This window comes from Neovison vison, chromosome 4 (assembly GCF_020171115.1).
Source record: "Neovison vison isolate M4711 chromosome 4, ASM_NN_V1, whole genome shotgun sequence".
Classification (NCBI taxonomy): Eukaryota; Metazoa; Chordata; class Mammalia; order Carnivora; family Mustelidae; genus Neogale; species Neogale vison.
Window position 1 is genome coordinate 180,408,378 of NC_058094.1, and position 25,245 is coordinate 180,433,622.

General features: G+C 35.6%; 1 protein-coding gene across 3 annotated transcripts in view; it reads left to right on the forward strand.

Annotated features, from left to right (window-relative positions):
• Window positions 1-25,245, forward strand: part of PALS2 (protein associated with LIN7 2, MAGUK p55 family member) — a 112,470-nt gene that overhangs the window by 16,763 nt on the left and 70,462 nt on the right. The gene's annotated exons all lie outside the window — the stretch shown is intronic.

The window sequence follows — 25,245 nt, forward strand, 5'->3', positions numbered from 1 at the left end:
CATTGGCTTCGTTCGCCAGCAGGTATGTCTTTGCTAAGCCACTCTTTTACAAGGTGGGGTTATTCATGTAAGGTCCCAGCCTTCTATGAAGGGTCTCCCTTTCAGTTCTCCATCTTGGATAGACCAAGTCCTTAGCTGCTGCCTCTGAACTTCTAGGAACTGAAATCTGCAAATCCCAGAGCAGCCATGGCTTAAGCACCTGCTTACCACTTTTCTATCTTCTTCCTGTGGACCCATGGAGATTTTCCTGGCTTGTTTTTATATTTGAGAGGATGTTTTTGGTATTTTATACAGCATTCCTAGCTACTTTATAAATGTGGGGATTATTTTCAGATTGTCAAGTCTAATTTTTTGCTGGACCTTCAAGCCTCATTCATCTTCTTTCTAACTTCCAGGAATTTCCTAAAATTTTTGGTTTGGATAATCTCTTTCATTTCCCTCCCACCTCACCTCCAGTATTGTTGGCATTTTATTCTTTTTAAAAAGTATCCTTTCTGTCATTTCACTGTGACCTTAGGAGAGAATGTAGGCATGTGTTCTCAGTCTTCCATTTTGGCTGGCGGCTTGTCTGTTTTTAGATCTAAGCTCATTAGGGCTAACTGATGAAAAGTAAATATCTATAAATGCCTTTTCATTTAACTTTGATTTTGTAGTTTGAACTTGAAGAGCATGATCTTTGGCTATAAAAGAAGCAAGGGGGCAGGGACAGAAGATGGAAGTTCAGACCATTAACTGCAGTTGAGCAATGTCTTCCTGGAGTGCGGAACAGTGAGGATCCTGCCACAATGTCTAAACTTTTAGGGTAAAACACATTAAAGTGGTGAGAAATCACAATTTTAAAATTACGTGCAAAAACTTTTAACTGCAGTATGCATGTCTGCCATAATCCTGAGAATTAAAGTTCAAAGATATATATGATGCCATTCCTGCTCTCAGAGAGCCCACTAATTTTGTAGTGGAGACAGACATGCAAAGGAAAATATGGTCAATTTTCGTTATTCATGATAGTTATGTCTTAGAATTCCTTGTGACTACTGAATTAGCAAATGCTGAGCCCATGCTTCTAGAGGAAAATTCAAGGATATGTTCCTATGAGCCTCTGATCACATTTTCATTAATTGGTCAATATATAACCCTGTTATTTTGTGTTTTTTATTTAAAGATACCTTAACGAGTATTGTTAGTTCATTAACATTGAATGGCCGATGGCACCATAACTCATGCCTGAAGGAAGCTCATTGAACACATGTTTTTTTTACTGTAAGGCACTTCCCGAGGCTTCTTGTCCTTAGAAACACTAAACAACACTTAATCACTATGCTTGGGACATTTTAGACAGCAGAATCATTGTGAAAAAGCACAAAAATTTGAAAAACATGACACTAAATAGACCATGAAAAGGATACTTGTTTTCAGTGTGATAGATGAAACGAAAGGGCCAAGTGTCCCCTTATTGCCCCCAAGCTGGGGATGCATGCACTGGGCACATGTTTTTGCCTCTGTGCCTGTCTGCAGGTGACCACAAAAGCATGGCAAATATTGACTTTTAGCAAGTAGGCAAATTCACAAGTACAGAATTCATGAATAATGAAGATTGCCTCTACCATATATTGAGTGCTATACTTCTAAATATGCTAGGATGGGTCAGGAAAGGCTTCATTTTAAACAATTAAGGTGAAGTTCTAGTAGTATGAAGCAGTGGATTTAAGGAATAGCAAATGGCCCAGTGTGGCCAGAATCAAAAGGGCTCTTCTGAGAATTAGCAGGAGAGCATGTTTAAATAGTTAAGGAGGGAGATGTGAGGCCCTTGTGCCGTATTAAGGAATCTCGATTTTATAGATGATAGAGAGTTACTGAGTGATATTAACTTGGGCATAAGCATGGCTATATTTGTATTTTGGAAAGCTCACCCTAATGGTGGTATTGAGGATAGATGAAAATAAATAGAATGTTATAGAGGTTAAGGTGAAAGATGATGAGAGAATGAAATGAACTAAGGCAGTGACAGTGGAAATAAACTGATGTATTTGAAAGATATGAAATATATTACATTAAAAGATCTTGGCAGCAGGTTAGCTAGAGGGAATAAAAAAGGTTAACCAGGTGTGCCTGGGTTCCTTTAATTGAGATAGGGAATATAGGAACCACACCAGATTGAGGAAGTAATGCGATACTTGGATGCACTGAGTTTATAGTGTCCATGAAACATCTTTACAGAGATATAGGCAAGGAAATATGATAGAGATAGAGATATCAAGATATCAAGAGATAGAGCTTTGAAAGACATTAGAATGCATTTATGAATTGATAAATATCTCAGTGCCTACTATGTGTCAAGTTACTCTCCTAGTGCCAGAGTGAAACAATGAGTGATTTTTTTTTTTTTTTCAAGTGAAGAGAGAGATGGACAACAATCAGAGCTGCTTCAAATAAGCAATCTGATGAAAACAAACCTAATTGGAGGGCAAGTGGCTAAATGTTTATGTGTGTGGGAGAGGCTAGTTTGGATCAAATGTTGAGGATTAGTTTCTGGGGAGGTAACATAGAAAATTAGAGAAAAAGGATAGATGTGTGGATATCTGGAAAGATCATTTCAAGCAGAGAGAACAGACAATGGTAAAGATGAGAAATGGGAAATGAGACACGTTTGAAGCAGGGAAGGCAGGCCAGTGCAACTGAAGATGAGCAGATGCGGGAGAGATTGTCACGGGTTTACTCAGCAGGGCACACAGAGTGCCTAGTCAGGAAGGCTGGTATAGTCCATAGTCAGGTTTGGGACATTTTCAAAGTGTAGTGGGAAGCCACTAGACAGTTTTAGCAGAACAATAACAAAATCTTTTTTCTGTTTTAAAATGATGTCTCTAACCACTCTAGAGAATATTGTTGAGAACTAGAGTGAAAGTAAATGACCAGTTGAGTGCTTGCTGAAGTAAATAAGCAAGAGGTGATGGTGGCTTAGAGTAAGATGTGCCAGTAGAGTTTCAGTTAGTTACTTTTCTACCCCTGTTATGACCGAATTTTTAAAAACCACTTTATCACTGGATCTGTAATAAATTTTAGGTATTTTTGTCAGTGCGTATATGAAATGTTATCTTAAAAAAAAGAAACTTGATGAAATTTATTACTCTAAAATAACCTAGTTTTGAGATACAAATTTTCATGTTTAATAAGATCTGGCAGTGATCCTGTAGTCATATTTCAGGTTTATTAGTGCTTATTAGTTATGTAAAAACACTTCCAGACAATTCAACTGGTTTAGTTATAACACTGCATATTTTCTTTTCTTTTTTCTTTTTTTTTTTTTTAAGATTTTATTTATTTATTTGACACAGAGAGAGAGATCACAAGTAGGCAGAGAGGCAACAGAGAGAAAAGGGGAAGCAGGCTCCCCGCTGAGCAGAGAGCCTGATGCTGGGCTTGATCCCAGGACCCTGAGATCCTGACCTGAGCTGAGGGCAGAGGCTTAACCCACTGAGCCACCCAGGTGCCCCAAAACTGCATATTTTCTTATAATAAAGTAGTGAAGCTTTGACCTGCTTTGTTAATTAGTGGTGAGGTCAGTAAAAATAGTCAAAGTAGGGCTACTACACTGTGAGAGTAAATTAGGGACATTACTGTTATTTACCTGAGCTGTTTAAAAAAATCTCTGTAGATCTAGCTTTACTCTGGATGAGCTCTGCACTTTAACCGGGATACTTCCAGTCATAATATGGAGCAGGCACTAGGGTGGGGAAAGACTGGGGGTTGGTAGGCTAGTTAAGGGAATTTTAAAATAGTCTATGCAAAAGAAGATAAAAACTGTATACCAGCGGTCTGAGAGTGGAAATTTTGAAGAAGATGAAATTGAATCTTTTATGAAGCAGGGTAAAAATATTTGAAAGAAAATTAGATGGAGGTTAGGGAGAAGAAAGAAAGTCAGATGATTCTGAGATTTTAAGCTTTGTATAATGGGTGGATGGTGATGTCATAATAGGTAGAATCTATAGTGGGAGGAATAGGCTCAATTAGGTGAGTGAGTAGTTTTGAAAATGGTAAATTAAAAGCACCATCTTTGGGACTCACCAGGGAAGTATGTTAAGAAGGCAGTCAGAGAAAGGTGAGTGCTGTCACTAGATTTCAAAATCATATTCATATGGAAACTAAAGTTCTAAAAGTGAATGAGATCGCTCAAGAAAAGAATGAAAACCTGAGAGATGTCAGTAGCAGTGGTGGTCTGTCCTCAGGCAGGATGAGGACATATAATATAACTGTTTATCATTCAGGTCATTCTTAAATTTATTTACAAAGTTTGAGGAAAGCAGTGGCTGAAATGGGATGGGTGGAGAATTGAACTACTCTTTAGAGGAGCTTGGTGCATTGGGAAAAGGAGGGAAGGCTATGACTTAGGGAAAAGGGAAGTGGGGTTCCAAATAGTAATTTTTTAAAAAAAGTATTATTGAAGGATGAAGAAGATGTTAACATATTTATAAAAATGTGCAAGTATCAAATGAGGAAAAAGTACTGAAGGTATAAGAAAGGGATGGCGTGTTTCATGATCCCACAGTAGGTGGGAAGGACTTGATTCATTGTAGTCTTGTAGGGGAGGAGGAGTATATTTTCTTCTGAGGTTGGAAAAAAAGGAAGTAAGGAAAGGTGCTGACATTTGATTCTAGAAATGGAGGGGAATTTCAATAAATCATAATACCCTCTTTTTTCCTTTCTCTCCTAACAAAATCCTTTGTTGGCAATTTAGTGTAGTGAATGTTTGAAATGGGATGGGGGGGGAACCCATGAAGGGACAAAGTAATAGAATTGTGCAGGAATATTTGGGACCTTGTTGATTTTGGAGAACCCAAGGAAGTTGGAACATACTGAAAACCTGGAGAAAAGAATAGATAGGAGGGACCTGAAATGGGGGAATGAGTTGTGGACATCAGAGGCAAGCAGAGAAGACAAACTTGATTCCCTGACAGTTTTGTCTAGGGCTACTGATACTGAACCAAGTGTTGACAAGCTTTAGCCAGGACACTGGGTGACTCTTTTCACTAAGTCTAAATGTAAACTACACCATTAATGCTATTTTATCAGACCAAAGGATATGAAAAAGTTCTATAGCAAAAAACTATCATTATAGAAAAGGACTTATAAAACATCCTGCAATATTTGAAACAATATTTTTGTGTAACCTTTTAAAATTGATGAAAAACCAAATCACCATATTTTTAGTTCATTTTGTTACCAATATTCTCAAAACATGGTATCCAGTTTGATCCTTAACTACTAGAAATGCAGGCTTTTAAGGATATCCGGTTGTGTCCAGTGTTTATGCTTGCCATAGGGAAATTTACAATGAGAAAAAGATTTAAGTAGTACCAGTGTTCAGTTGTCATTTCATCTGTTTGGAGTACTCTTTGGTCACTTTGAATATATTGCACATGCTTCAAGGTTACTGTAACTGGAAAGTCTTCCACATACAAAATGTGAGGTTAAAGCCCAAAATAATCCTTTCATTTTGGATACCTATAATTTGCTGCTCTCACCAAAGTAGGACCTCTTTCGATTCCCTAAATTTCTAAAACTTTATTAAATAATTAGTAAGACTATTCTATGCAGGGTTTTCATCTGGACTTATAAAATCAAAGTCTTCTAATATTTGGACTGTTTTGACATTCCCGTGACAAGGACTCCTTATGTGGGGATCCTGTATCCCCCTGTCTTTTCACTTGAGCATTCCTCCCCAGAGGGAATGACTGAGTGACATTATACCTTTGAGAATACTTCCCACTTCTTTTTCACTACCAAAAATAGATTTTTGTGCTTATTTTTAATGCAATGCCTTGTACTTTTACATAATGTTTTGCTCAGTGCTTTAAAGGCTGGTATAAGTAAAAATGGACAAAGCCTGAGTGCTGAGGCAATAAAATATTCCAAATAGCTAATTCTAGTGGCTTATAAAATATATTTGCATAAAGATATCTCTGTCACCTTGGCATAACATTATTATAATCTGGAGTGCATTTGAGTACAGGTCATTAATTTTTAAGTTCCAGTTTTTTGTTAGAGTGGAATTGGTAGGTAGGAGTTAAGGAAAATGATTTGGTTGATTCTAGATAAACATGGCACTAAGTAGAAGCAGTTTAATGATGAGTTAAAATGAGATTGACTAAAAAGTTTTTTTGTTTAAGTTAAATCTGTACACTCATGAATGTAGAAATATATCTTTTGAAAATTGAAAATATTCTTTGTAGGCTTTTAAATATTGATTTTATTTATGTTATTGATATATTTTAGTAGAATATTTCCCTCAAATGTATTTCACATCATAATGTATACAAAGAAGAATTTAATGAAGCATATCATCCAAGGACAGCGTGGTGTTCCCCAAGCTTTCACCTTCAAAGAAAAAGTGCTATTTGTTTTTAGCTCTAAAAGAATGGTTATAATTCTCTAGATTTTTCTACATTCAAATAGACATTACTATTTATACATGAGAGGTGTATTTTATTGTACTTTTTAAAAACTGAAATTGTTAGAGCATATACAGATGAAAGGCCAGCAGTGCTCCCCAATTCTCTTTTCTATTTCTTGCTCCCCAGAAGCTACTACTTTGAACTTTTTAGCTGTCTCAGTAAATGTCATGCTTGTGTTGCTGATTCTTGATTTGTCAGTTTTAAACATTATGGAAGATGAACATTTAACTCTTTTTCCACCCTGCTCCCACTCTCTCAATAAATGCCTCATATACACTTCTGATCCCTCAATTCTTCCAACATAATTATATTAGTAATTTTGATTAGATCAGTATGTGTTAATTGATCCATTAGTAAACTATAGTTACCTTTCTCCTTTCTTGTATTTTTATTTTCTTGGAGTTCATAATTATTTGCTTAGTTCTCTGTGTATAACAATTATCAATAATTCAGTCCCCAAATCTCTTCCAGTTTTCTAAATCACTTTTCAGTATATTAATTCAAATTGATCAATTTCATTTCTTTCTTTTTTTTTTTTTTTTGAAGATGTCACTCGTGGAGACTTCTGACCTATTGACTAGGGACTCATTACTCTCCATCCCCGATACACACTTGTCATCATCCTCCTGAGAATCATCTTTGCCTTTCTCCTGGTTTGGGTCTTCTAGTTCCTGTAGTTCCTGTATTTCATGTCTTTCCTTTTTCTATTTTGCCATTTTGTTTCATGCTTAGAGAATAGCACATCTTTTTCTTTTTCTTATTTTCTTTTTTTTTTTTTTAATCTGAGAAAAAGTGTTTGTAGTAGATTAATTTTGTGAAACCTTATAAGCAAGTCTGAAAATAATTTTTAACTACCATCACACTTGATTGATACTTAAGGTAGGGTAAAGAATATTAGGATGGAAATTTTTTAAATGGATCATTTCATCATCTTCTGTCTTTAGATGTCATTATTGAAAAGTTCAAAAGCACTGATTTCTGGTTCTTGACATGTATGTGTGTGTGTGGTTTTTTTTCCTTTGTCCCTAGTTTTGTAAAATCTCAGTGATGTGTTGTGCAGTAAGCCTCTCTTTCTTGATTTCCCAGGGTGCTCCATGTACCTTTTAGTCTAGGAACTTAATATTTTCCAGAATCAAAAGCAATAAGAATGAGCATTTTATTAACATTTTCCTCCTTTATATAACTTCTTGCTTAGATGTCCTCTATCAGATCTTATAATTCCTTTCTATTTTTCCTGCCTCTGTGCTGTGCTTTTCTACTTTTTTGGTATTTCCCCAAACTTATCTTCTGTGATTTCTATTGAATTTTTTATTTCTACTTTTTGTATATTTATTTTCTAAGAGCTCTTTTGTTTCCTGTGGATGTTCCTGTCCTAGAGCAATCTTATTCTGATTTCACAAATACAATATTTTTTTATTTCTTTGAGAATGTTAATGATGTTTGGTTTTCTTTATCCTGACTAGTTTCATTATTCCAAGTAGATTTTACCTGTTCGATTGTTTATTCTGATCTGTATCTTTCATGCTCTAGGCTTTTCTCAGCATATAGTATTGATAATAAGGTTATTAGCTCATTGTTGAGAGTGAAAAACTAAAAACATGAAGCTCTTTTTGCATATTGAGCTTCTCTGTAGCCAGTGTTAATCATAGCATCCAGCATCTCTGGACCCTCCTGACTGCAGATAGTTTTAAATGACCATTTCTGACCATTAATCTTAAATTTTATTTCGGTCATCTACTATTCTTGCAAGCATTTATTTCAAACACCAGCTGCCCCTGAGCACCTTATTACTGGCAATTCATTTTCTTTTGTTGTACCAAACTTTGCAACTGCTTTCAAGTCTCTCCAGGGTATTTCTGATTCCATTAGTATGTCCAGATGTAGGAATGATGAGAAATAGCTAATGTTGGCCTGTGGAAATTTGTGTCTACTTTTTCAAGGCTAAAATCATAACAAAGTCATACTGCATAGTGGTAAGACTAGAACTAGAAACTGTATTTTCTCATGCCTGGGGCTTTCTTCAAAGTAGATTGTTTCATGATTTTTCTTCATACCTGCCACTTGTTGAAATGCAAACTCTTAGTGATAGAACTGAGCTCATGATATCCCTATGCTTGTGGGCAGTTCCTTGCAAAATGTCCTGACTTGCTATCTTTCCAGTGTCTTGGACATTATCCTTCTTTTTGTTTGGGGGAGATATTGAGGTTGCTTTATTAGAGGGATTATGCATGGGAAGTGCTATTTATAATCTGTGATTACAGCTGAGAAAGTTGAGCATGGTTTGGGGCCAGTCAGTTGAAAGAACTCTTAATTTCTTTTTCTCCTATTGACCCCCTCTAGCATTTCTCTTAAAGTTTTGGGGCTCTTTTTTCATCTATAAAATGGAAATAATACCTATCCCATCCAGTGTTCAGCATTTTTTAAGACTAAAATGGGATAGATGATGTAGGAAAAGGTAATAATTGACAGATAAGGTGGTTACTATTCGAACTCAAGTAATGACTTAATTCACTAAGGGAAAATGCAAAGGTGGATATTGAATTGACTAATGTAGGTGGGAGGCAATGGACTACCGACTTAAAAATGAAGTGGAAATAAGGTAGTGGGTATATCTATGGTGGTATTCAGGCAAAATTCAGTGGTGGTAGAGTTATAAAGAATACCTGTTATTAAGACTTCTACCACCAGTACCACTTGATGACTTTTGGTTAAATTAGCAAGTGTAGGTGGGTGTTTATATTAGCAGAAAAGTCTAAGAGAGTTCTTATAAAAGAGCTCCTTAAAGCAACAATAGTAAGAAATTATTCCTAAGTCATAAAGTATTAATATAAAATGTTTTATCATTTCATAATTGTGAGAGTAATATAATATTATAGGTGAGTAAGAAAAGTCCTCTGGCTTGATAAATATTTATCAAGAATCAATATAGAATTTAATTCTTAGTAATCTCAAACCAAATACCCTGGAGCTGCATGTGGGAACTATGATGTGGCTTAAAGTGGAAGGTTAAGTTGTTTTCACTTATAATCACACTGTCTTGAAGGTTCTGTTTTCTCTCCTGAAATCTATAAAGGTTGTGATTAGAGTGAAAATATTTGGAGGAAAAAAATGATTTGTAAGATGAAATTTAAAGAATTAAGAGTGATTGTTAATGAGTTTCATTTACTGTAATTCCTAACTGTAGGCATTAAAGAAGCCTTGTAACTTAAAGCGTGCCTGTTAAAGTTATTAAAGATATTATTTAGTATGACATAGCTGAAATGGCTTACTAGGGAAGAAGTCCATGATGAGAAGTACAAACTAATATATGAAGCAAAGGATAGTTAAGGGATGAAGTATCCTCTCTAAGGAGATGATCTTTAGCAAATTCATGACTTGAGAAATGAGGCTAAGCATTTTTGCCCAATAAAATCTTGTAGATAATAGTACTTAATTTTATTAGGTAAAATGGTTTTCTTTAATCCTTATAGGTCTGTATAAAAAGCTCTAAGAACCCTCCTGATAATGACTTTACAAATATGCAATTCATAGCTAGAACAACCCATTTGTTAAGTTACTGTTTTATTACACAGGTATACATAAGTATATTAATTTTGTAACAGTTACCAAATAGAGCCAAGACTAACCCTTCTTTCAATCTCTGCTCCTTCCCCAGGGGTGATACCTGTTATACTTTGTTTTATATCTTTTTTAGACTTATTCCTGTATACTAACATTTATACCTATGGAAAATGTACAGTTTTGTGTGCTTGGTTTCTATAAATAAACACTTGTTTTTTCTCCTACAGAAAAATTTGTTTTGGAGAGCATTTTCATGTTAGTGTGTAAAACCATGTTCTTTTAACTGTCAGGTTATTCTTCGGGCAGGTTTTTAGCCATTCCCCTCCTAAGGAGCATTAAAGGTTGTTTCTGTTTCCTTATGTTTTCGAACGATGTCACAAAGAACATCCTAAAAAAATGCCTCAGTAGAGGTAATATTACTAATTATGATCTTTTTCACTTGATAATAAGTTGTGACGGTGAAGGTTTGGTATAGTTAAAACATTGAAAATCTGTTATAAAAGACATTACTTGAATTCTGGTAATCGTGGTATGAAGAGGCTGGCAGTTCCCCCTGCAAAAAATAAATATAAAACTGGACAAAGTCATCAAAAACAGCCATTTAAGCATACTGGAAATTGACCAAAGTCAGTTAAAAAGTTGATATTGCACAGCTGTTAGGGCTTGGGGTGAGAACAGTGTGAGTCTGTAGCCTTCATGCCTGGGCTCTTCCCAGACACCATCCCAGTATCCCTGTGCCCCCTCAGTCGGTGAGAACTATTAAGTTTCAGGTTGGCACTAACAGAAAACCAGCAGCTTTGCTGACAGAATTAAGCAGTGATATAATTCAGGGAATGGAGAGTGGACAGAAAAACCTATGGCTTTGCTGATGAAAAGTGGTAGAAATAGAGAAGACCTGCTGCCTTGCTGGCTTAAGGTTGTGGAACCTGGTTTGGGGTGAGCAGTAGGACAAGTAGAAATTTCATAGGGAAATCCTAGAAAGGAGAGGCCACAGATGGGGTAAGACAAGCACTCCACACAGCTCTGGTTGCCTGGGAAACTATGTATGTGGAGGGGAGACCTGAGGGGAGCCTGGCAAAAAGTTCAAAGCAAGGGAGAGTAGAGAACTGGCTATAAGTTTGAATCTATTCCCCACTCTATACACAAACCAACTGGCAGATGGTGAAAATCTTACAGGCTTGAAATGTTTGAACCCAACTTTTGCCCAAGTTAGTGGCTAACCATTTAGCTATATAGGCATAGGCACAACTCCTAGAAAACCAATCTAAAATATAAAAATAAGAATTAAAAAAACTAAGCATATACCTCCCAACTGCAAACCATAGAGGGAAACATATTCTGTGGTTTAAATCCAGATGAGTTACTAAAAAGACCCAATGATTCTGAAAAATAAAATGAATGCACAGTTACTATAATACATTAAAGATTCAGTTTTCAGGCAGAAACTGAAGGACATGGAAAAAGAAAGGGACGAAAGAAAAAAGCCAGAGAAGTATGACCTATAATCAGGAAAAACAGTCAATGGCAATGGACTCTGAACGTGATGTTGGATTTAACAAAAACGTCAAATTGGCTTTTAAATATGTTAAGAGAATTAAAAGACCGTATACTCAACAAATAAAGAATCCCAATAAAGAAACAAATTAAAAAAGAAGAACCAAATAGAAATTTGTATTTGAAAAGTACAGTAATTAAAATAAATTCATTGGATAGCCTCAACAGCAGATTTGAGGTGGCAGAGAAAATGTGAAGATGAATAAAAGATATTCAGTCCAAAGAAGGGAGAGAAAAAAAATGTTAAAAAAGTAAACAGAGCCTCAGAGACATTTGGGACAATGTCCAGCATTTCAACATACATGTAATGCAAGTTCCCAGAAAGATACGAAGGAGAAAAAGAGACAGAAAAAATATTTGAAGAAATAATGGCACCAAACCACCCCAAATTTGGTGGAAAATATAACTTGTTTACAAAGGGTTCCAGGAAGGAGGCGTAAACATGCTACACCCTCTCTCCCAGTGAATGCAGCTATAAAAATTGGCCTGAATACAGGAATAGCTATTTGCAGACTAAAAAGTCAATAGTAGCAGGCAGGTTGGAGAAGACAACCAAAAATTTAAATACCACTGAATCAGAGGTGAGTTTACTCTTTTTCTCTTTGGTATCTCCTACCAACTATATCCCTAAACCCAGAAGTTGGCATCAGAATGTGCAGCGAGAATTCAGAAACCTTCTGCTTCTGGTTTAAAGAATAAGATACTCAGAGTGCAGAAATCTTCTTTCTTCTTTTTCTTATTCTGAGTTGTATTGCACCCCAGCTCCCAGCAAATCCTTTGGCAATAGTGTTGAAACAGTTGCAGCAGCCAAGAGGACCCTAACTCCAGGGGAGGAAACCTTCCTCTTCCATTGAAAAATCGTCATTGTAAGAAGTATATGGGAGAATGGCTTAAATAGAGCCCCTGATCTCTGGCCAGAGCATTGATAAAGAGCATCACAGAAAATAGAAGTACCGGACAAATTTATAGAGAGGGAGTAGACCTGAAAAAACTCCTTAAAGTTGTTTGTGCACTCCTGGGCTCATCCTTGAGCTGTGTGTGTGTGTGTGTGTGTGTGTGTGTGTGTGTGTGTGTCTGACCATAAGAGTATACACTGATGTTAGGCACTGAAATGCTGATAGACCACCACCAAAGTCCCAGACTGACTGGTAGGTAGTACATAATGTGGGACAGATCAAAATAACATTGGGAAAGCCTTGAACAGTTTAGTAGTTTCTCATAAAGTTAAATGTATACTTATCATGTAAACTAGCAATCTCACTCCTAGGTATTTACCGGAGAGAAATGAAAACTTATCTGCATCCTTTTTTGTGAATTTAAGCATGAAAGACTAAACTAAAATGGCAGTAGAACTTCAGAGAATCAGAATTTAAGGTCTGAAGTCAACTGAGTAAATTGCTTGCTACCACAGAAATATCAACACTCTCCAGAAGATTTCGACAAGACATTCTCAAAATATACTATTAAAAATATAAAGCATTCATTCTAAGATTACTTAGCACATAGGGAACCAGGAAAACGTCAACTCACGTGGCCAGAGACAGTCAACAGACACAACACTGAGATGACACAGATGTGGGAATAATCTGAGAAAGATTTAAAGCAGCCATTATAAATACACCACAGCAGGTAAGGGTGAGCTCTCTTGAAATGAGTGGAAAGGTAGATTGTCTCAGTAAAGAAATAGAAAAAGAAAAACCAAATAGAAAATTTGAACTGAAAAATATAGTAACAAAAAACTCATTGGACAAGTACAATAGCAGAATGGAGATAACAAAGAATCCATGAACTTAGAGATCAACAGAAGTTTATCCAGACTGAACAACAGAGAGAAAGTTGAATAAAACAATAATCAGAGCTTCAGGAACCTATGGGATAATACCAGAAAGTCTGGCATACTTTGTTTCATTAGACACCCAGCAAAAAAGAATACTGTGCAGAAAAAAAAATTTGAATCGTCACTGAAAACTTCCCAAATTTGGTGAAAGTTATAAACATATACATTCAAGGGGTTCAGCAAATCTCAAAACAGGATAAGCCCAATGAAATCCATGCCTAGTCACATTATAATTGAACTGCTGAAAACAAGTTAAAAGAAAAAAAAAAAAAAAACAAAACACTGAAAGCCAAAAGCACTAATAGAGGAACTGTTTAAGTGAATGTGAATCTCTCATCAGTAAAACCATAAAGGCCAGAAGGAAGTAAAACAGTTTTAAGCATGGTGGTGGGGAAGGGAGGTATCAGTTCAGAATTCTTTAGTGAAATATTCTCCAGATGCTACCTTTTTTGTTTTTGTTTTTTTTGGTTTTTGTTTTTTGGGGGGGCCTTCTTTCTTAAAGCATTACCCGTTATAGGAAATTGTTTTTAGCAATAAAATGGATGGAACTGGAGAGAATTATGCTAAGTGAAGTAAGTCAGTGAGAGAAAGACAACTACCAATGCCATAGGGGTGGGGCAGGGAGGCAAACCAAGGAATAGACTCAACTGTAGAGAACAAACTCGTGGTTACCGGAGTTGAGGAGATGAGCAGAGGGTGGGTGAAATAGGTGATGGGGATTAAGGAGTGCACTTATGGTGAGCACTGGATGTTGTATGGAGGTGATGAATCACTGCATTGTACACCAGAAACCAATATTACACTGCATGTTAACTAACTGGAATTTAATAAAAATTTGGAGAAAAAAATTGTTTCTAGGAATGCCAGAAAGTATACTAGCTGATTTTGTAAGACACTTGATTTATAGCAGGAATATTGACAAGTTCATTACAAATGATAGGTCACTTTCCTTTCTGAATTAGAGTTAACAGAAGATGACAAGATGCAGAGTGGCATCATTTTAAAATGATAAAATTAGGAAAAAGCTCTCAACTATTTTAATTTTTTAAAAAACATTATTTTTAAGGTGGGAAAATTATATTGAAATTGCTGTTACTGTGATTTGTTTTTCATTGATACTTTGAATAATTAGCAGTAGTCACAATGTTAGATGAAGAGATTGAGTTGCAGAATATTAACTAAAACAATATTTAGCATTTACATGTTTTTAGTAGGTGAGTCCTTTAATTTTGTTGTATAGCCTTATGAGTTGGATCGATGTTATTTATATTTTACAGATAAGGAAATAAAGACATAGTTAGATTTTTTTTTTTTGATGCCATGTTGGAGAAAAGTGAGATTAGAATTCAGAATTTAATTCTTTTACAGGCACTCCTTTTGCTACACGTGTTGTCAGCATTTATATTGATATGTTTTTATAAGGCAGTTCATTATTAATATAACAAATACTGAAATGAGGATCTCTTAATGGAAATGTAATTGATACAACCTGTTTAAAAAATAGTTCCACAGTATCTGAATTGAAAAATCATGTATTTTTTGACGTAGCAATCTACTCTTTGTATTTATTCATTTATGGTACATACATTAATGTATATTTATGTGTGTGTGTGTGTGTGTGTGTGTGTGTGTGTATAGATACAGGTATTTAGATACTGATTGTAACATTGATTTTAACTGCAAAAAATGGGGATGTCTGGATGGTTCAGTAGGTTAGGCTCCTGCCTTCAGCTCAGGTCATGATCTTGTGGTCCTGAGATCAAGTCCCACCTCAGGCTCTCTGCTTAGCAGAGAGTCTGCTTCTCCCTCTCCCTCTCCCTCTCCCTCTCTCTCAAATAAATAAAAATCTTAAAAATTAAAAAAGAAAATGGAAGCAACCTGCATATCTTTCAGTAGAGGACAGACTAAATTTTGATACTTTTCTTGAGGTACTGGATACACTGAAGAGAGTAACCTCTGTATGGAAAGAACACGAAGATGTTAATAAAACAATCACATTCGTATAAATAAAAAAGGATATATTTAAATACAAGCATATATTTTGTCTGGAGGGATAGAAAGAAATCTCTTTGCAGGAGGAGATTGTTTTTTGTGTTTATTAAATATTTCAGTAGTTAAACTTTCTTTTGGGCACCTGGCTGGCTTATTCGGTAGAGCATGCTACTATTGATCTTGGGATCATAAGTTCAGGCCCCATATTCTACCAAAGTAGAATTTGGTTAAAAACAAACAAACAAACAAAAAACCCCTAAAATCTGGAAACATAATTAAACTTCTTTTACCACATATGTGTATGCACACACACACATTTGTATGTATAAAAGTGTGTGAATGTATAATGGCTTCTAAAAAATAATGTAATTTTTTAAACTTATTTCTCATCAAAACTTTGACATTTTTACTCTGTTATCTTTTGGTATTCAGTATTACCAGTAATAAATGGCATACAAGTCTGATTATTGTTCCTTTTATATAACACTTCTTTCTGGAAGTATCCACTTACCTCCCCACCCCTTTTTATCCTTGCCATTTTGAAATTTCACTTAGATGTTTCCAGATCTGGGTTTTTTTCATTCAGTCTTTTTTTTTTTTTTTTTTAAATTAAGATTATTTATTTATTTATTTGACCGAGAGAGATCACAAGTAGGCAGAGAGGCAGGCAGAGAGAGAGAGAGGAGGAAGCAGGCTCCCTGCTGAGCAGAGAGCCCGATGCAGGACTCGATCCCAGGACCCTGAGATCATGACCTGAGCCGAAGGCAGCGGCTTAACCCACTGAGCCACCCAGGCGCCCTTATTCAGTCTGTTTTGTACTTGGGAAGCCTTTCATTCTGAAGTTTTGTATGTCTTTTAAACTCAGGGACATTTTTTTCTATTTGACAGCTATTTCCTCTTCATCCTTTTCTCTGATCTTGTCTTATGAAACTCCTGATAGGCACCATTAGACTTGCTTATGTGTTTTTCTCTTTTGTTTTCCATGTTTTCATCTTTGTTCTGCATTTAGGAGTTTAATTTGACTTGATTTTTCTGGATTGAAGTTTTGACCTTATCAGTCTTATCTTTTAGGTTACTGTTTTTCTAAATTTGACTTTTTTTTTTTTTTTAAGGATTTCTTATTTATGAGAGACAGAGAGATGGAGATAGAACAGGGGGAGGAGCAGAGGGAGAGGGTCCCTGTACTGAGCTTGGGGCCCGACGGCGGGCTCAGTCTCAGGACCCAGAGATCATGACGGGAGCCGAAACCAATGAGCCAGTCACTTAACCGAATGAGCCATCCAGGCTCCTAAATTTGACAATATTTTTAATTGCCAGGAACATTTTGTTATTCTCTAGGTACCTCTATTTTCTTCCTCTTAGTGACCTCCTTTATGAATGCAATTGCCTCTCAGGTCTCTGAGTATGCTAATAAAAACTAAAATTTTAAGTTCTATTCTCAGTGCCATCTGATTCCCCTTAGTTTAGTTTGTTCAGCTTTGTCCACTGCCCTTGAAGTTTTCTTTAGATGTCTGGTGATCTGTAAGTGAAGGACTAGGTTGATTAATCCAGAATATATATATAATGAGGATTTCCTCTTTAGTATATAGACTGTCCCCTGACCTTGCTGCTATTTCCTATGGGACAAGAGGTCTTGAGTGGGGGCTAACAGGTAAGCCTGTCCTCAGGCAGGCTTCTCTTTCAGATTTGTAGGCAAAGAGCAGGTGAACAAGCTAAACTGAGAAGGAAGAATTTATCCTGGAGATACACATATTAGTGCAAGCCTTTCTGTTGGAAGAACAGAAGGGAAGAAGGTGGTATCAGCCATCAAAATGTTAGGAAATGTGGTAAGGGGAATTTTTGGTTGTTATAATAAATGTAGAGCAGTACAGGCATTTGGTGGAGAACAGTTCTGGGCCAAAAGAAATCTTTGTTCCCCAAATGCTAATAGTTTCCTGTTTGAGAAATACTGTTTGTTAGCATATTCCCTTCTGTAATGTAGCTTTTCCTCCACCCCTTCTTCAGGGTCCATCAATAAGAAACTGATTTACCTTGGCCTCTGTGCTTCTTTGTTCAGGCCCAACATCTGTGTTAGGAATCCTTCCCAAGCAGAATATCCACCACTGTCTCTGCAAAGAAATGTGTGGTACTTAGGCTAAAAAGAATGCTCCTGTATATAGGGTTCCTTACTTAGCTCTGAATGGCCACCCCTCCACTAAGTCTGCACTTTTCTTGACTCCCACCTTAGAAATTTCTCTAGGAATGCTTTGGGAAATCCAATTCCATATTTTATTTTGAGACTTTAAATATTGATCATGAATTCAGGATTTTGAATAGGGTCAAACACTTTGGTCATTTCCACAAAGATGCTTCCACTGACATCTATATGGTTTCCCATGTTATCATCCTGTCACCACCATCAAAGAAAGAGTTAATATTTTACTCCTTTTCTGTTATCCCTCAATGTTAATAATGCACCAGGAGGTATTGTTCTATGAGTTTTCTATATATTATTTAGCAGCAGCTACCTTGTATACTATTGTCCTTTTCCACTTAACAGGTGAAAGAAACTGGGGCCCCTGGGTGGCTCAGTTTGTTAAGTGACTGCCTTCAGCTTAGGTAATGATGCCAGGACCGTGGGATCGAGCCCCACATCAGGCTCCCTCTCTTTCTGCCTGTTCCTCCCCCTGCTTTGCACACTCTATCTCTCTCTGCCAAATAAATAAAATGTTTAAAAAAAAAAAAAAGTGAAAGAAACTGACTTGGGAATGTTAAGTCATTTACTCAGCTTTTTAGGGCTAGTTACATGGTTAAGTCCAGGCTCTTAAACACTATGCTGTATCACCTAACTGCAGTTCCTTCATAGTGTTCTTACCATTATCAGGCTTTATATACATGTTTACACATTTTGGTCTACTGGTTTGACTTTTTGAAGAATATTTCTCTAGTCTCCTCAGCAGGTAACATCATGCCTAGCCTATAAGCCCTCAGCAAATGTTGATTAAATTGGCTGAGCATATTCAGATTTGATTCTTTGATTCAGTATAACTATACTAAATTAGATTTTCAAGATACTAGTGTGAGAGCTCGGATGTTGACAGTATATTGTCATTTTATGGAAAATGAGTATTACTGACTTAACATTAATGGTTCACATGAACTCTGCTGTTATGGTTAAATCCGTTGTGTGCAAATAGTTGTGTCACAATTTAAACTTAAACCTGACTTGATTTGAATTTCAGTAGATTTTTTTTTGTATCATTTCTTGGAAATATATTTTTTTAAAATTTTGCTGCTCTATTGCAGCCACATGAGAAGTAGTCCAAATGACTTCTAAGTACCTCCTTTAAAATTATGCTTAAATATTTCCAAAAGCACATAGAAGGAGATTTCATTTTTCATTAAAGGAATTCTACAAATTATCCAGCTTGGTTCTGGTGAAATAATTGTTATTTTATCTACAAAATATAACAACAGAAATAAATTTTAACATCTTATGAAAAGTTAACTTACCTGTCATATTTTCAATTGTTGAGTCAAATGGGAATGAATATATCACCAAATGTGGTTACAAAGGATTTTGTATATTAAAATAGGCTTAAGGCCTAATTTATTAAGAATAACTCATGTAATTAGTGAGAGTTCTAAAACCAGGCAGAAATGCTTACATAAAACAATTCTAAAGAGATTTTTGGAACAATTTTGGAGGGTAAATACCATTTATTTTATTATATTTGCCTTATGTACTGAATTATAGAAAGTTAGAAATCTATTTATATGAAGAATTACTGAAAAAGCCACTTTAGTAGACTAAGCAATGAAAGAAAACACTTCTATCTTTATGGCTTATTATATAATTTATGGAAAGTTGGTAGCTTTAGGATTACTGCTTTGTAAACTACACCACATTTTGCTAATTCCAAGTATTGCACGGATGTTTTGTTTATAAATAACAATATATAATTTAAAACTGTTCTTGATTTTAGTTAGAGAAAAATACTACATTTTTGTGACTGATGAAACTGTATTATGAAGAATTTAGCGTGTACCAGAATGTAGGATGGTTGCTGGGAATATAGTTTTGAGCAAGACAGATCTAATTTCTATGCTTATCTGACTTAGAGTTTAGAAAAGAATTGTACATTAAACAAATACCAAAATAACTATAGGCTTATCAGAGTTGTAATGTATAGAATACTATGGAAATATATATTAGGAGAATTTATCCTAATTGGGGCATAGAAATTCTGCTTCTAAAGGATGATATGAATTAGGTACACAAAAGTGGTTGTGCATATGTGCTGATAAGTGGAGGGAGGGCTTTGCATCAGGACAGGGAATTAGATTGATGTAACTAAAGCTGTAAAAGGTGGTGCAGATTGAATCTAGCGTTGTATTAAAATAACTTATGGGCCATAAAATCTACATTTCAATTACTTACATACACACATTCGTGAGACTATTGTGGTAGCTTGGGAAAGAAATGATGATGGCTAAGACTCATGAGGGTGGGATGGAATGAAATAGTTAGATCCCCCAAATATTTAGCAGGTAGAATCTACTTTTGCTCTCAGTTAGTTTCTTTTCCCACTGATCCAAATATTTTTGCTATATTTTTTGTCCATTTTTTTCTCTTTATTTTTGTGGGTGTGTACCTTTACTAATACTATGCTACTGTTTTATAGAGGTTCTGAAGGGATAGAATATAAGCTCATGTAGTCATTCCACCATATTTAACTGAATCCTACCCACACTGATTTGAAATATCACCTTTTAACATATATTAAATACTGGTTAGCTCCAGTGGTTAGCTGAAAGATGTGGTTAGCTCCACATCTTTCAAGATGTGACTATTGCAATGCCAATACTGCATTATTTTAAATTACACTGTTTTTATACTTGATAACACAGGTACTTCCTTTATATTTGTGTGTGTGTGTGTGTATATATATATGTATATATGCGTGTGCATATGCAAAGTTACTGGCTAGTTTTACCCATTTTCTCTTTCAAGTAAATTTTGGAATAGGTTTACAAAAATTTCTGTTGGAGTTTCTAATAGAATTTATTCATTTTTTAAAAGAATAATTGGGAGAAAATTGATATTTTTATAGCATTGAGTCTTCCTATCCCAGAACATAGTCTCTTCATTTATTTATTTTAAATGTTCTTTATTATATTTTATAATTTTTCTCATACCTATCTGAATGAACATTTTTATTTTAGCATTAAATTTTACTTGTTTACTTGTTTTTCTTGATCTTGTTGTGATTGTGAATGGGATATCTTTTTTATTTTTCTCCCAGCAATGATGTTTTCTAATTGGTTATAACTATTATTAGGAAAGGGGTTTTTTTTGTTTGTTTATTGCTCTTATGTCTAATCACTTAGCCAAAACTCTTTTAACTAATTTAAATAATTTTTCATTTGATTCCTTGTGACTTTGCCAAGTGATAGTTATCATCAGTGGCTTTATTTATTTCTTTATTATTTTAACATTCATATGTGGATTTTTTAAACATTTGATCAAAATTTTTAGTATAGGGGCACCTGGGTGGCTTAGTCAGTTAAGCGTCTGACTCTTCATTTCGGCTCAGGTCATGATCTCAGGGTCATGAGATTGATCCCCATATTGGGCTCTGTACTTGGTGGGGAGTCTGCTGGGAATTCATTCTCTCTCTGTCTCTCACCCCCCTCCTGCCCCCTCCCAATAAAGAAATCAATCTTTAAAAAAAAAAAAACAAAACAAAACCTTTCAATATACTTGTGAAAAGTAGTGGTCTTAGTGGGTGTTCTGGTCTTGTCCCTGACTTTAACGGTAAAGCTTTTTTGCCTTTTCTTTATTAAGTATGATGTTTCATATAGATTCTGTTATCAAATGACTTTGTTTTCCTCCTTCTATTCTTACTATGGTATGATTTTTCTATTAGGATAGAGTTTTGAAATTTATTTGTACTGTATTCGAAGCATTGAGATGATAGGGTTTTTTTTCTTACTATGATAATTACTAAATTACATTATGTATTTCTTAATGTCAAATCATTTTTATATATCTAGGTTAAACTTTGCTTGGCCATTGTTGTTTTTTTTTTAATTTTAAAAAATTTTTATTTATTTTTAAAATTTCTTTTCAGTGTTCCAAATTCATTGTTTATGAACCACACCCAGTGCTCCATGCAGTATGTACCCTCCATAAAACCCACTACCAGGGTCACCCAACCTCCCACTCCCTGCCCCTCCAAAGCCTTCAGATTGTTTTTCAGAGTCCACAGTCTCTCACAGTTCATCTTTCCCTCCAGTTTCCCCCAACTCCCTTCTCCTCTCTATCTCCCCATGTCCTCCATGTTATAGCCATTGTTGTTTTTTAAGGCCTTGTTAAATTCAATTTGCTAATGTGTTGTTTAAGATATTTGCCTATATGTTCATAAGTGAGTTTAAAATACAATTTTCTTTTTTTATTGAGTTTTGAAATCTGCATAGAAGTTGAAATATTTTCAGTCTTTTCTGTATTTTCCTTTTTTTTTCTGTGTCTTTTTTAAAAATGTGAAGTAGCTCTTGAAGTCTTGCTAGAATTTTTTTTTTAAGATTTTATTATTTTTAGGTAATCTCTACACTCTCTTTTTTTCATTTTATTTCTTTTCAGTGTTCCAGCATTCATTGTTTATGCACCACACTCAGTGAAAAGCAAATATTTTTAAGGACGCTTTGACAGGAATGTTAGAAATAACATCTGAATTCAACAACAGAAAAAAGTTGCTATCAGTGGAAAACAAAGTCTTAGTGAATGAATAATCTAAAACTGCCCATAAGAAAGGGCTGGGGAATGATCCTTTAGGCATAAGCACTAGAAGCTTTGGACTCAATAAAGCTTTGGCAGGGCCATTCTGGATCTGCCTGGCAAGCACACTGCAGTCTGTCTGGCTTGGTCTTCAGCGAGAGTCCTTCAGCGGCATCATAGCGTACTCCACAGTTTGTTACAGTGTCCTTAAAACTCTTCAAAGAGGTGCTTGGCATGCTTACTCTTCTAACTGGAGTGGGGGGTATATTACCTGATGGTTGTTAGGGAGACTTTAGGAGATTGCTTTAGGTCTCCAGCTGCTGACTGTTGTTGCTGAGAGCTCCCACTCTGTGCGTTGGACATGGTGACCAACTTGGTCAGGATCCCCTGATAGGAACAATACTCTGTCTGGCTATAGACTCCTCTCTCATACTGGGCCATCTCAGCCATCCAGAAGGGATCAGGCATAGTGAAAACTTTGAGTACCCCTTGAAAGGAGTACTAGTTACTCAAAGATCTAGCAACAAGGGGTGGAAGTTCTTGCACATAAAGAAACAGGGATGCCATCCTCAGCTGGAAATGGGATCTCAGGGGCATGGATGACATCCAGAACTTTCATCCTAGAAAGACAGTTGTAACTATTCTGATTTTCAGCTTTAGCAGCTTTGCATCACCATCCCCAAGGGGCTGGGAGTTTTATGGCATATCCTAAAACTTGAATACTTAAATATCAGTCTGCTCTTTGAAGTCTTGGGGGCATGGGTCCCAAAGGGACATGAGGATCCACTGAAGATTTCCTTGTAAAACACATAATTTACTTTTTCCTTAAACTAAATAGCAGTGGATATACCAGATTGCTGTGGACATTCACCAGCACAGCGTTGCCCTTGGACAGACACTTACTTCCAGATGCTGTAACCTACCCGACCTGTGCAGAACTGCACTGGTTTTACCTGCTCCCCTGCCTCCCAGCCCAGGTTTCTTGGAGCTCCCTGGACATTTCCTTAATGGGGGAAGAGCAAGCCAGACCTGGCCTGAAAACATGTGGAAGGTTCTACTGTATTTTGATTAGAACTCCATTAAATGTACCAATTAGTTTGGGAATGCATGGCAGCTTTGTAATATTCAAGATCCCATTTCCAGAACATGGAATATTTGGCAGACTTACCAGTGTTTAATTAAATTTCATATAATCAAGAATCAAGAACTTATGAAGATCTTTAGAATAACCAAGGGTATATTTTACAACCTATACCACTTTTATTCCCAATTCGTTAAACACCAATATAAAAATTTCAGTACCTCAAGAACCAATATACATTTAAAAGGTACATTTTAAAAAGATTTTCAGTATAACAATTTGGTGATATTACATTATTGTTATTTTGTTAGGTGTGCTAACAGTATTTTGGTTACATTGTTTAAAAAGAGCCCTGATATTTTGGACATAAATGCTGAAATGTGGTATCTGGGATTTGCTTCAAAGTTATATGGGATAGAGAATATATAGGGGTATGAAACAAGATTTGCCATGAGTTGCTAGTTGTTAGAGCTGATAGTTATTGGGTTCATTATATTATTTTGTCTCCCTTTTAGAAATGTTTGGAATTTTTCATAATGAAAGTTAAGAGTTAAAAAAAATATACAGATATAGAACATCAAAGGAAAGAAAAAAGTCATCATGAGAAGTAGAGCTAACTAGTTACAGGATAAAAAGATTACTGATTCTGTTGTTCTCTACCTACTGAAAGGTACACATTGGGCCCCAAACAAAAGTATGAAATAGGCTTTGTTTGTATACTTTATTTCCTAGGTTTCCTTTCTTCATTTTAGCCCGGTATAGGTTTTCCTTCTCCTTGTTTTAAGAGCACATTTTTCTTCCATTCACATCTCTCAGAATTGTCACTCGTTTTACACAGAGTGAATAGGAGGTCTAGAGATGAACTGTCCAGATTAAAGTACAAGACAAGAATACTTTGGACTGGAGTTTAGGAGTTGAAGTCAGGGAATAATAGGTCTGATCGAGTGTTGGAAAAAATTCATGAGCATTTGGAAAAATTACAGAAATGTGAAAAGTTTGTTGGAACATTTGGGGAAAAAAATGTGTAGGATTCCCATATGGTGACTTTATTAGAAATTGCCCTTCTGGAGATAGAGGAAGTTAAAAGCTTAACCCTCAAGTATTCTAGCAGAAAATAGATACTGTCTAAAATGGGTAAAAGAAAAAGAAGCAATATTAGCATATTATACAGAAATACGGATGTTATTAAATGAAACTATAACAAATTCAAAGTAGTTACTTCTACAGAATCGTGTTATTTGGGAGGGAGGAGGACAGTATGGAGCAGAGAACTGCTACATTTTGTTATAAGCCAGTTAGTGAGTACAGTCTGACTTTTAACAATGCTTATGTTTTATTTTAATAAAAATTAAAACATTAAAAACTGCAATTTTAAGAGACTTATACCAAAGAAACATCAAGAAGAGACAAAACTAATAAAATTAATCTGAATAAGATTATGATATTGAATGCAGTAGGAGTCTAGCTTCACTCTCTTGCTTATTCATATTCATTTTCTGCTGTCCCAGTTCCATTTGTTGAAAAGGCTATTCTTTGCTCTGTTGAATTGTCTTGCCACCCTTGTTGAAAGTCAGTTGACCTTAAATATATAGATTTATTTCTGGTCTATAAGTTGTTTTTTGTTTTTTATTTTTAAGATTTATTTGAGTCGGGAGGGGCAGAGGGAGAGACTCTTCAAGCAGACTCCCTGCTGAGTGTGGAGCCTGATGTGGGGCTCAATCCTATGATGATGAGATCATGACCTGAGCTGAAAACAAGAGTCAGATGCTTAACCGACTGAGCCACCCACATGGCCCTGGACTCTTAAGATTTATGTCTCTGTGTATGCTGGTACCACAGTCTTGATTACTGAAGCTTTTTAGTCAGGTTTGAAATAAAGTGTGAGTCTTCTAACTTTTTTCTTTTTGAAGATCTTTTGCCTATTCTGGGTCCACTGCATTTTTCCATATGAATTTTAACATCAGCTTCTCAATTTCTGCAAAAAAGGGGGAGAGGGCAGTGGAGATTTTGACAG